The sequence below is a fragment of the Cryptotermes secundus genome, unplaced genomic scaffold (assembly GCF_002891405.2).
Source record: "Cryptotermes secundus unplaced genomic scaffold, Csec_1.0 scaffold171, whole genome shotgun sequence".
NCBI classification, from domain to species: Eukaryota; Metazoa; Arthropoda; class Insecta; order Blattodea; family Kalotermitidae; genus Cryptotermes; species Cryptotermes secundus.
This window is the reverse complement of record NW_019726223.1, coordinates 2,321,607-2,332,746: the sequence shown is the minus strand read 5'-3', so window position 1 is coordinate 2,332,746 and position 11,140 is coordinate 2,321,607. Positions and strand designations below refer to the sequence as shown.

The window sequence follows — 11,140 nt, the reverse complement described above, 5'->3', positions numbered from 1 at the left end:
CTTAGTGTTCTTACAGTAACTGCACAGTTCTGGCAGAGCAGTAATAATATATTGTGTCTGACGTCGACCAGACGTGAAGCCCGCCCTCTGGCAGTCTGTCTTAGTTACTGGACACTTGAAGCACACGCTAAAAGTAGAACGTAACACAACATATTCTTTTTTTTAGTTATGCAATCAAATGACTGAATGGCTACCTACCTCCACACTAACAATATAGAGCCCAGTAACTGACGAACCGGTCACGGTAGTAGAGCGGTCTAAGTTATGTACTGTCTTCGCTCGCTTGCAACCCGGGATCGTGGTTCGAATCCAACACAAGGTATGGATGTTTAGTGTGTGTATGTGTTTATTCTGCGTTTAGGTAGAGGCCTTGCGACGAGCTGATCACCCGTCCAAGGAGTCCTACCGTCTGTAAAATGATCATGAAACCAAAAATCAGAGGTCAGTGCCCAAGGGGGCTGTAGGTCCTGTGGAAAAACTAAGTTACTAAGGGCAGCGCCATTGCTGAGGTAGTCGGTCGCCTGCTTTTCACCGCGGAGTCTCGGTTTCAATATCAGAGCAGGTCATGTGATTTATAGTGGACAAAGTGGCACTGTGGTAAGTTTCTCTCAAAGTACTTCGATTTTCCAATATAAATTCTTATCCACGAATGCTTCATTCATTCTTCTATTACCTGGGGCTGGAACGTGACAGGACCATTTGCCGTAGAAATAACAAGGGCTCACCTTCAGCAACAGAGTCTCATTCACTATTCAACTAACTTGCCTAAGTAAGAGTCTGTGTGTCTAACAATAGCAAATAGACCCTGATCTATTCCATTTCAACCGACTTCTCAACAATTATTTTTAATATTATCTCCAGTAAGGGGGGGAAGTTGTCCTGGAAATTAAGTAGTTAAGCACTGCGCCACTAAGATATGCAGGGAAGTGAAAGTAATGGATTTTAGAGAGATATGATGGTATGGATTGGACAGATCTGGCTCAGGATAGGGACCAGCGGAGGGCTCTTGTGAACACGGTAATGAACTTTCAGGTTTCGTAAAATGCTGGGAAATTTTTGAGCAGCTGCGGAATTTGCGGCTCCTCCAGAAGGGCTCAGCTCCATGAGTAAGTAAGTAAGTAAATAAGTAAATAAGTAAGTAAGTAAGTAAGTAAGTAAGGGGAAGTGAAAGTATAGATCCAGCTTTCTTGACCTTAGCACTAGATGGAGTTTAGTGGTCAGCTTCATGCCCCTGCCCCATGGTCGGTCTGAATGCTGTGGAGAAGAGAAAAATCTTGTACTGCAGTCATCTCGAAACACAAATATCTTAATTTGGACAGCCGTTTCCCAAGCTAAGATCCAATCCTCCCCTAAGACAAATGTTATGTCATCTTAGTCGGTACACTCATGCGCAGTCTCTTGCTTGGCGTCAAGCCTTGTAGATTTCTTAGCTTTCAAAATTGCCAACATTTCGCTTATAAACTTAATGCAAGCCCTTGAGGAAAGTACCTTCCCCTCACATCTACCCTAATTTTAAAACTCAACCTCCCTAATTCCTTACTCATCAAATCCAAACGATTTTTATCGTTACCCCCAAAGAATATATCGCACGCACGCATTTCCGAAACGTTAACGAAGTTGTATCCTTACTCCCCCCCATTTAAATATATATTTTTCCCTCATCTTCCAAACCCTTCTTTCTTATTCCCCTTTTCTTACCACTACCCTTCTTCCTTCAACCCTACTCATCAGTAACCAAAGTCCCCTTCTCCTTTTAGGAGGGAATGAAGGAGGAAAAAATCGGAGAGGACAGGCAGTGGCGATTATTAACGGGGGGTGCCCATTCTTTTGAAAAACTTGTCCAGGTACATGTAATAAGATTCCTCAACAAATATTTTTGCATAGAAACACTGGCTCCTTTGTTTTGGATTGAGACTGAGATCCGTGAATATATCATACCATGTCTCAACACTCAATAATCCTCAAGTTTTCGACTGTAGAAATTATACTTTATAATATACATACAGTCACAGAATTTGAATTATTTTTACGGAGAAATCATAGGGCAATCCACAAAGCCTACTTTCCTATTGCATAGATCATGCTGATCTCTTACTATTAATGTGTTTATTTTATTTTACATTTGTAAAGATCTTATTGCTGGTCACGGTAGCCGAGGGGTCTAAGGCATGTACTGTCTTCGCTCGCTGGGAAACCGGGATCGTGGGTTCGAATCCAACTCAGGGAATGGATGTTTAGTTTATGTGTGTCCGTTTTTCTATGTTTGTGTACAGGTAGAGGCCTTGCGACGAGCTGATCACCCGCCCAAGGAGTCCTACCGAATGTGTAAGGTCTAGTAAACCGACGTGAACGGAGAAGTTCATGGAGGTAGGCCTAGGCCCACTGGAGCTGTAGTGCCAAGGAAGAAAAGAAAAGATCTTGTTTCTATAGTAGAGGCATGCCTACCCTAAATTTGTCAAAGTTATACGCAGTGATTCAATTGATGAAAGAGGATCAAGCAGACGTTGTAAACAGTTCTTAAGAAGTTTAATTAATAAATGAGGTTCATTTTAGTAAATAATAAAAAAACTAAAAATTTGCAGTACAGTCTTATATCCAAATCGATATAAATTCTTGAGGTAATTTCTGAATGGGTTCCAGCTTAACAGGAAATTTTAATTTGCTCATTTGATTAACATATCCACAAAATTTAGAAACCTTCTTTTGAATGACAAATTATATCTCGATATATTCTTATTAAGTTATTTGAGTTTAGACAAAAAATGAATTTGGACGTACGGAATAAAATTGACAATACAGTCGAAGAAATTTCTGTACCATGTGAGGAAACGGAGAGCGCATAAGAATGAACGCAAACACTTGACGTTAGGGAAGGCTATGATGTTAACTTACAAGAGAGAAAAAAAAAGGCACATCTAGAAAATAGAAATGGATCTTGAGCCCGGCACATCTATTAAAATATCTAATTTATGTCTTCTGAATTACCACTTAGGACATGGATGTTTGGTGTTTGTGTGTGATGTGTGTTTATCTGTGTTAGTTTACAGGTGGAGGCCTTGCGACGAGCTGATCACCCGCCCAAGGAGTCCTACAGAATATCTAAGATCTAGTAAACCGAAGTGAAACGGAAAGTTTCATGGAGGTAGACCAAGGCCCAAATTGGGGCTGTAGCGCCAATGAAAAAAGAAAGTCTTCTTGAATATAACTTCATGTAGAGATATTAGGTTTTCGGACTTTATCCATCGTCCTGGTTTTTAAGATAACTAAGAAAAAACACGACGTTTCGGAAACTGGATCTGTTTCCGTCCTCAGGTGAGGTAAAACACCTATTCTGTTGGGTCCCTTAGAAAGAGCGAGCCTCAGTCACTGGACCTACATTAAATTTCCCCCCGACCCTAGCTTCTGACACACCCTGTCGTGGCTACAGCGTGAACGCATACTGCACCCGCAGCCTAGACATCTGACGGAGCGTCGATAATTTAGAACCGACTGTATTTTTTTCTAAGTCCCAACTCCGATGTTGACGCTAGCAAAGTAAACCTCAATATGGCTGCCACTTCGATTTTTCTTCCCTTCCTTTTTTCTCTTTCTTCTCTGGATGTAATTTTTCTCTACCTCCTTTCATCTCAATTTCCACCTACTCCCTCCTCCTCTTCACTCTTCTCGGCCAAATGACGCCTGGAAGAAGAGTCAGGGGGGTTGAAGAGAGCTGGGGGTGTTTAGTAGGGGAATAGAAATAAGATTCGCTGGACCCTGCAGGATATAAAGAAGTCAGTGGGGGTAATTTTTGGTTGGGTTTTAATTTTAGCGCAAGACAATTTATAGCCACTGCGTCTGAGAAGGTTGGTTACTGCTTGGACGCCCTGACCGCCTGACTTCGAGACAATCTGCTGTTGTTGCTGAGACTGTCCTCTCGCGGCTGAATGCCGAATCATAGGTGAGACATGAAACCAACGGAAATATGTGCAAACTCATTAAGATAAACATCTGGAAAAGATGTTCAGCCATGGCTACTGTGTGGCTCGGAACACAGAACTCAAAACCATAAATAAGAAGTCAGAATTCATACAGGCTACTTTCCTGCTGCATAATTTCTATTCCTTCAGACATATTCCTGTTTCTATTTCAAATTTAATTTCTTTCATTTTATTTCTGGGAAGACAGTATTATTTAAGTACCCTACAGATTCCATGTGCGTTACATTTGTGGGATATAACCTGAACCGTGACCGGGAGACCTCTTGGAAAATGAGAACATTCATGTGACGATTAAACCTACGCGTAAAGTGAGGTTAAGGCCGCGCCACAGCTCAAGCCGTTAGTCACTGGCTTCCCACCGCGGAGGCCAGGGTTCCATCCCGGGTCTGGTCAAGTGGGATTTGTGGTGGACAAAGTGGCGCTGGGGCAGGTTTTCTCCGAGTACTTCGGTTTCCCCTGCCAATCTTCATTCCACCAAGTTCTCCCTCATCATAATCACCCGGGGCAGGTACAATAGGTGGATCAGTGGCTGCGGTGCCGAGTGAACCCAGCTGGAATCTCCCCCCCCCCCCCCAACTAAGTGAATTAAAAAAAGTGAGGTTAAGGAAACAGTTTGGGACGACTGAATGTAGCGGAAAGTTCATTGACGAGTCTAAGAATCGCAGGCAGTTTCCTCTGTGGCAATGTCCTCAGGTTTCTGTTCAACTAACCGATAATATTCTAGTAGCATAAATCTAGCCCGCAAGTTCAATAAACCGATGGGCGCATGAAACAAATGATGTCGGAACATTGTATGCCTGTCATGCACCGTGTAGGCCTATGTATTTTATATTACTCATTCAAGGCAATGCCATGCCATAGTCTTTTAGTTTCTCTGAGACCAACTCCCACCACTTCACTTCCAAAAATGCAAATTACGTTTTAGTTAAAATGGGTCTTTCTTTCTCTCCCCATGCCTACACACTTTTCTTTAGAAATTTCGGTCTTCTCTTTTGTTTAAGTATTCTTCTTTTTCCTTTGTTTTCACGCCTTTCCTTTATTGTTCTGATATTACCGCGCGTCTTGCCCTGCTTTTGTGTTTTTATTATATGCTACGTCTCTTTGCTAGTGCCTTCTGTACGAGATAATTATTTTCCTTGTTTCTTTCTTTTGTTCTTTTGCTTAGCCCTGTTGGCTTGTCGAGGTTCTGTGAAAATGGACGTATTTTTTTGTACCCTCCCCCCACACCCTCCATTCCACCCATACATGGTCATTGAGTTACAAGAACAAAGAGCTTTTTGCATTGCGCATTGCTACCCTCTTATTATTGTTTTTCTTAATTTTTCCGTTATTGCTCGAGACTTCGCTGCATCAGAGAGCGGTTTCTGATTCTCTAAGGTAAGCCGCACACCGACATGCGTCAAGATATGTAACAGTCAAGACACGATGTCTGCGACATGAAGCAAAGGAAGGAGCACAGTTGAAACGAGTGAGATTACGTAAACCACCGCACATCTGTCTGAGTCAAGAGGTCAGCATCATGACTATTTCTATCATGTATTTCTATGTACGCGTGCTAACTTAGTAATTGGCCTATATGCTGTCAAGTTTGCACGTAAATAAATATGAACTGAATTAATATTATTATTCATTTTTGTAAGATATGAAAATTTCTTTCTTATTCTTAAGTTTATTCTTAATCTTGACTTATCTCAGAATACTTTTCTTTCCTTGTGGAACCAACCTCAGTTAAAAAGACAAACAAAAACCTCTCCGTTGATAGTTACCGATCCATAGCCATATCACGTTTTCTTTTTTAAATTTTTCAAATTTATTAATAGGCTTCTTTTTTTAATTCGCTTAGTTGGATGTGGAGTCTTAACTGGGTCCACTCGGAACGGCGGCCACTGATTGACCTATTGTAGCCTGCCCCGGGTGATTATGATGATGGAGAATTTGGTGGAATGAAGATTGGCAGGGGAAACCGAAGTACTCGAAGAAAACCAGCCCCAGCGGCACTTTGTCCACCAAAAATCCCACTTGACCAGACCCGGCATCGAACCCGGGCTTCCGTGGCGAGGAGTCAGCGACTAAGAGCTTGAGCTATGGCGCGGCCTTATTAGTAGGCTTACCCGACGAAGTTTCTCATTTCTTTAAATCTAGGTTTAACTCTTCTAAACATGGCTTCCTAAATCGAAGCTTACTGCTACCAGTTCAGTCATCTTCCTTGAAATTGTAACCTTTTCATTTGTTCTCAAGGTTAAACTCACTATTTATTTTGACTTTAATAATATTTTCGACATCATGCAAGTTGAACTGCCTTTTCATGGACTTTATCATTTCAATACCTAGAATGGAGATCGGTCTAAAAAACTTCAGTACAATTCTGTTGCCTGTATTTCCATTATATCGACTGATTCGTCTACACTCGAAAGAATAAAAATTATTTGCAGTCTTAAAATACAGAAGATTTCTTATTGTTACTTGTGGTGATAAATATGATGCCATATTAGTCAGGGTGAATATTTCAGTAGTTGAGTACAGATGTTCTATATCTTATCAGTGTCTTTTACAAATAACTTAGTTGCTCTTCCGTATATATAAGTGTATATGTTTACTACTTAATGGTTGGCATGACTGCACTAACTGTATAAATGATCCAAATTGCATTGTATTGCCTTTTGTTTTGTGTATGTGTTTGTTTCGTTCTTTCTCTTTCTCTTGTTTATGTTGTACGAGTAACTGGTTTTGGGCTGTTTAATAAACACGTAAATAAATAAATAAATAAATTTACCATGTTACTTAATATTTATATATCTCCTTATTTTTAGAAATAAGAACACGTAATTTCATAATGAGACAGATTATTTTTAGAAGTTAATTTTTATGATTTAAGCCGCTCTTCCATAATTGAGGCCGGTTGCCTGGGTGATGAGGTTGGAGCTTCCAAGTTTTTCCACTAGAAGGCGATGTTGTAACCTGCTGCACAATGTCCTCTAGAGTTCGTTCAGTTTCACAAACTTTTAATTAGTAAAATGTGGAAAAAATAAGAGAGAAAATTAAAAAAAAGGAGTAAAAGGAGTGAAGCTAGGGACGGTTCGATCAACTTTTTTTCTTTTCTCGAAAATAGGGGCTATAGAAAGTCTTTGACGTAAAGTTAATAGGGTTCAGATTTTTTCTTTCACAGGAATGAAATAAAGCCTAAAAGTGGTATAAACTTTTATAATATGCACGGGTTTTATCACGAATCAAAACAGAGCCAGTCCTCTTACCACCAGGGGGATAATGCAGAATTATAATTGGCTACAGCTACTATAACAGTTTGTTTCAAGTTCTGGTACATATCCGATTATACGGAGGAAATGAATGACGCAAATAAAAAAATCAATATATGGCGTATAGGCACACTTTGTTTATAAAATATATTAAAGTCCACATAAACATAAGTTAAACTCGAATCTTAACACAAATGTACATCTATTGTTAACGAAAATAAAAATATTATTTCTCTATTCAGTGCTAACTAACGCGTTCTTTTTTATTTCACAGAAACTGCAAATGTTGATGACGGCTACTTTATTCCCTCTAAGTCGACCAACCAAAGTCAGCTTTCATCCTTCCAAATATGACAAAAGCAAATCAAATAACCAATTGGCAGATCTGGGAAGAGAGAATTAGCACCTAAATAAGCTCAAATCAATAAAATAAGCATAATAATAAAGAAGAAGAACAAGTTCTACAAAATATTACTTAATGATCCTTCGATAGTCATATTAAGAATTTATAGTGAATTTAATTTTATTTATGTAGGAATATGTCGAAGGCATGCAATGTATCCCCCAAATATATAGCCTGAGAGTCCTTATTTTCGTATGCAGTTCAACGTGGGGGGTGAGATTAACAAAGGGGAAGGTTTGTGTATAATCCCTGCCTCTCCTTTTCTCAAGCTTCCAATTTTCTGCACTTCTGTTTTTCTTCTCTGCCCCTTGATAATAAGAAGGGTTAAAATAGCCATGCAGTAGAGATTTGGGGGAAGGGAAGCAGAAAAGATATTAAAAAAAAATAGACAAAATAAACGATCAAAGCGTGTGTCAGAAAGAAGTGGGTAGAGTCGTGACATGTCAGCAGAAAATGAACACCGGAAGGGTGGAGAAAAGGAAATGGCTGGGATTGGCTAGTAGCTCTCTGCTTTAATTAGCTTCAGATGTGCCAAACTGCACTGATTCTCGCATAATTACCCAAATTTCCGTGCCGAAAGGCATTTGTAAATGCAATGGTGCAGGGGTAATTCACCTGTGACAAGTTCAGTTTTTTTACATTCACGTCATCTGTTTAATGACACATAAAATAGAGTAATCTTAACACAACCTTAACACAGTAAAATAAAACTGGTTATAATATTCAGCACTAATGGATTTTCTTGTTGCTAGACCGAAGGTGTAAGACAGCTTGCTTATGCTCATAGATGGCCCGTCTATTTCGATATTTACGATCCATGTCACAAGTCAGATATTCAACAGTAGAGACTACTAAATAAGTAAAGTAAAGTAAAGTAAAGTAAAGGTATCCTTGTAACAGGCCGTGGAGGTCCATAAGGTTGTGAAATTTTGAGGTTCCCACATTTTCTAGACAATCTGCTCATAGATGGCGGCAAGGTTGCCAGCCTTACGCGCCGCCCGCCCTTTACCCTCAAGAACATTCCTGGTATTCATTTCTGTTACCGGCTGAATCGACTCCAGGGCCATCATCGGGATTCGATCCTGAGACCTTCCGGCTTGTAGTATAGTACCTCAACCAACTACGCTACCGCGCTACATACAGGAGTAAGAAAAGAAATTGACTTGGACTCGAACTTATGCAAGTGAGTGCAAAAGTTACAATTTTATCGCAGTTGTCTCTCCAAAAGATATATGTATATTTTGTTTCCTCTAGTTTCCTTACGACTTGTTTTTTGGAGAAACAGATTGATGACGGACAGACGGACGGCTGGAAGTTTGACGGTTATGTGGATACTTGGAGCGACTGAGAAGAACAATGAGGAACGTCGAAAAAGCAAGCTTCCGAGAATCGAACTTCCAGTCTCTCGAGTAAGAAAGCATAAATATCAGCCACTACACAGCGACGTCTTGTAGGCTGATCTTTCTTTAGGGTCTTTTCAAAATAACAGAAACATTCCAGTCCGCCATGCTTTATGGCTTGCTGACGTCATGCTGCTACTCTGTCGACGCATTCTTGCTGTATGAATGTATAATATTCAAGCAACTTCTATATTTTAACTGAAAATGAGATAGGGCAGAACCTCCCCCTATAATGCTTCCATTCTACTTGTGTGTGTATATATAATATGTCTGCAATTTCTTTTTGCTGCCGCTGCCAAAAGAAAAAGGGAGAAGAATAAAAAGAAGTAAGATAGAAGAAGAAGAAGTCTCGAGTCTTTTCCAAGGAGATTCATTTATCTTCGGACTAATTGCGCAGGCTGCATGCTTTTACGTCTTGTAAAATTCCAAGCGATAAAATTCTAGCCCTCTCTTCAACCCCCCTCCCATCCACCCCCCAAATTCTCTCTGTTCCTTTTTCTTCTCCCCTCCGCGGCCCCGTTTCATTCTTATTTCTTGGCGCTACTTTAAAGAAAATGGCCAGCATCATTATTTTGATATGGACTCAAAACAGACTTCTTGGCGCTTCTTGAAACATGTTTATTATCTCGTTACATAAACGAAGAAGTCAGTTCTAAAAATGAAGGCAAATACAGTGGCCTTTGATGAGAACTTTAGCAGCGCTATTTTTTCTTTACATTCCGTATATTTGTAGCACTGAGGTCACATAACCGCGTTTTTATGTACACTTATGGTAACACCATATGCTATTTGTGTTCGTGACCTCATCAGATTACATTTAAATCAGGGTTTTTTTTTCTTAAAGTTAATAAATATTTCGTACCACTATGTACAGTCCCGACATCCCTGTCATCCATAATACCAACATTACAACTCTGCAAATGTCTGAGATGGGAGAAATACTACAGCCATGGATAATCCTGTAGTTTTTCGTGACATTCAAGCTTCTAGGGCTATTCAATTATTTTTAGATATTTTTTGTAAAGTATATAATAATTATAGAATGCCTCTGTGGTCTAGTGGTCACAGTTTCTGGCTACAGATCCAGAGGTCCGGGTTCGATTCCTGTCGTTACAAGATTTTCTGAGAAGTAGTGGGTCTGGAACGGGGTCCACTCAGCATCGTGAGGACAATTAAGGAGCAATTTCAAGGAAATAGCGGCTCCGGTCTAGAAAATCGATATTAACGGGAGTGGGGATCCGTTGCGCTGACCACGCAACACCATCTATCCGCTAAAGTTGGCACTAACTTCGCTGACAAGCGGCGGTCGCTGGGTCGGTGTAATTCGCTTGCGAACTAAAACCACGTAGTTTGTTTTTTTATATATAATAATTACAATGCTGTCGCAGGAAATCTAATTCAGACTTTTGGAATTAAAGCTTTTGCTATCATGGTTATATGGCAGCAATTATTAAGTCAGGTAATTGTTTGGTTGTTTAGTTTTGTTAATTACTCAGCTTGTTGGGCAGTTAGTTTGTTTCTTGTTTGACTCTTTGGTCAATTACTTAGTTACCCCCATCTTGTTTATTCCGATACTGTCCTGCAGCCAAGACTCATGTATTGTATATTCACTACGACTTCTCTGTTGGGGGATCAGCTGGACGTAAGACATCTGTAGGCCTACAGAGCAGAATACAGAATCTCGCCGACGCCTATAGACACGCATGCCTGGGTCTGAAAGTAGACCTGAGAACCAACTGTTCAAAAAGCTGAAGATGGTGCTCAACTCCGAGTGCGTTCCCATAGGTTCCTTTAAATATATGTTCGCATCGTAGTCGTCCAAAGAAGGCTATTTTCAGAATAAAACCGGCCAGAGGCTTATAATGCTCCATAAATTACTGTGTTCATCTTTGTAAGTGAATTGGACCCTTCTTTCATTGTACTTTTTAAAGTAGGCTGTATAGACCCAAATATTCACATTCTAGTTAGGTACATTGACATAAATATTTTGTGAATTCAGTAAGGGTAAAAATGTAAAGTTGTCTCTGTGCTTAACTACTTAAGCACTACGCCATAAAGGCGTATGTGGCGAGTGGATGTATAGATCTAAATTTTCTTGACCTCGGC

The 11,140-nt window shown here is 40.0% G+C and overlaps 1 long non-coding RNA gene across 1 annotated transcript; it reads left to right on the top strand.

The window, feature by feature from the left end:
- Nucleotides 1–279: 279 nt before the first annotated feature.
- LOC111863931 lies at nucleotides 280–8,328 on the top strand. Its single transcript, XR_002842701.2, has 4 exons — nucleotides 280–319; nucleotides 3,809–3,937; nucleotides 5,317–5,487; nucleotides 7,506–8,328. It is a non-coding gene; the product is annotated as an uncharacterized LOC111863931 (long non-coding RNA).
- Nucleotides 8,329–11,140: the final 2,812 nt, after the last annotated feature.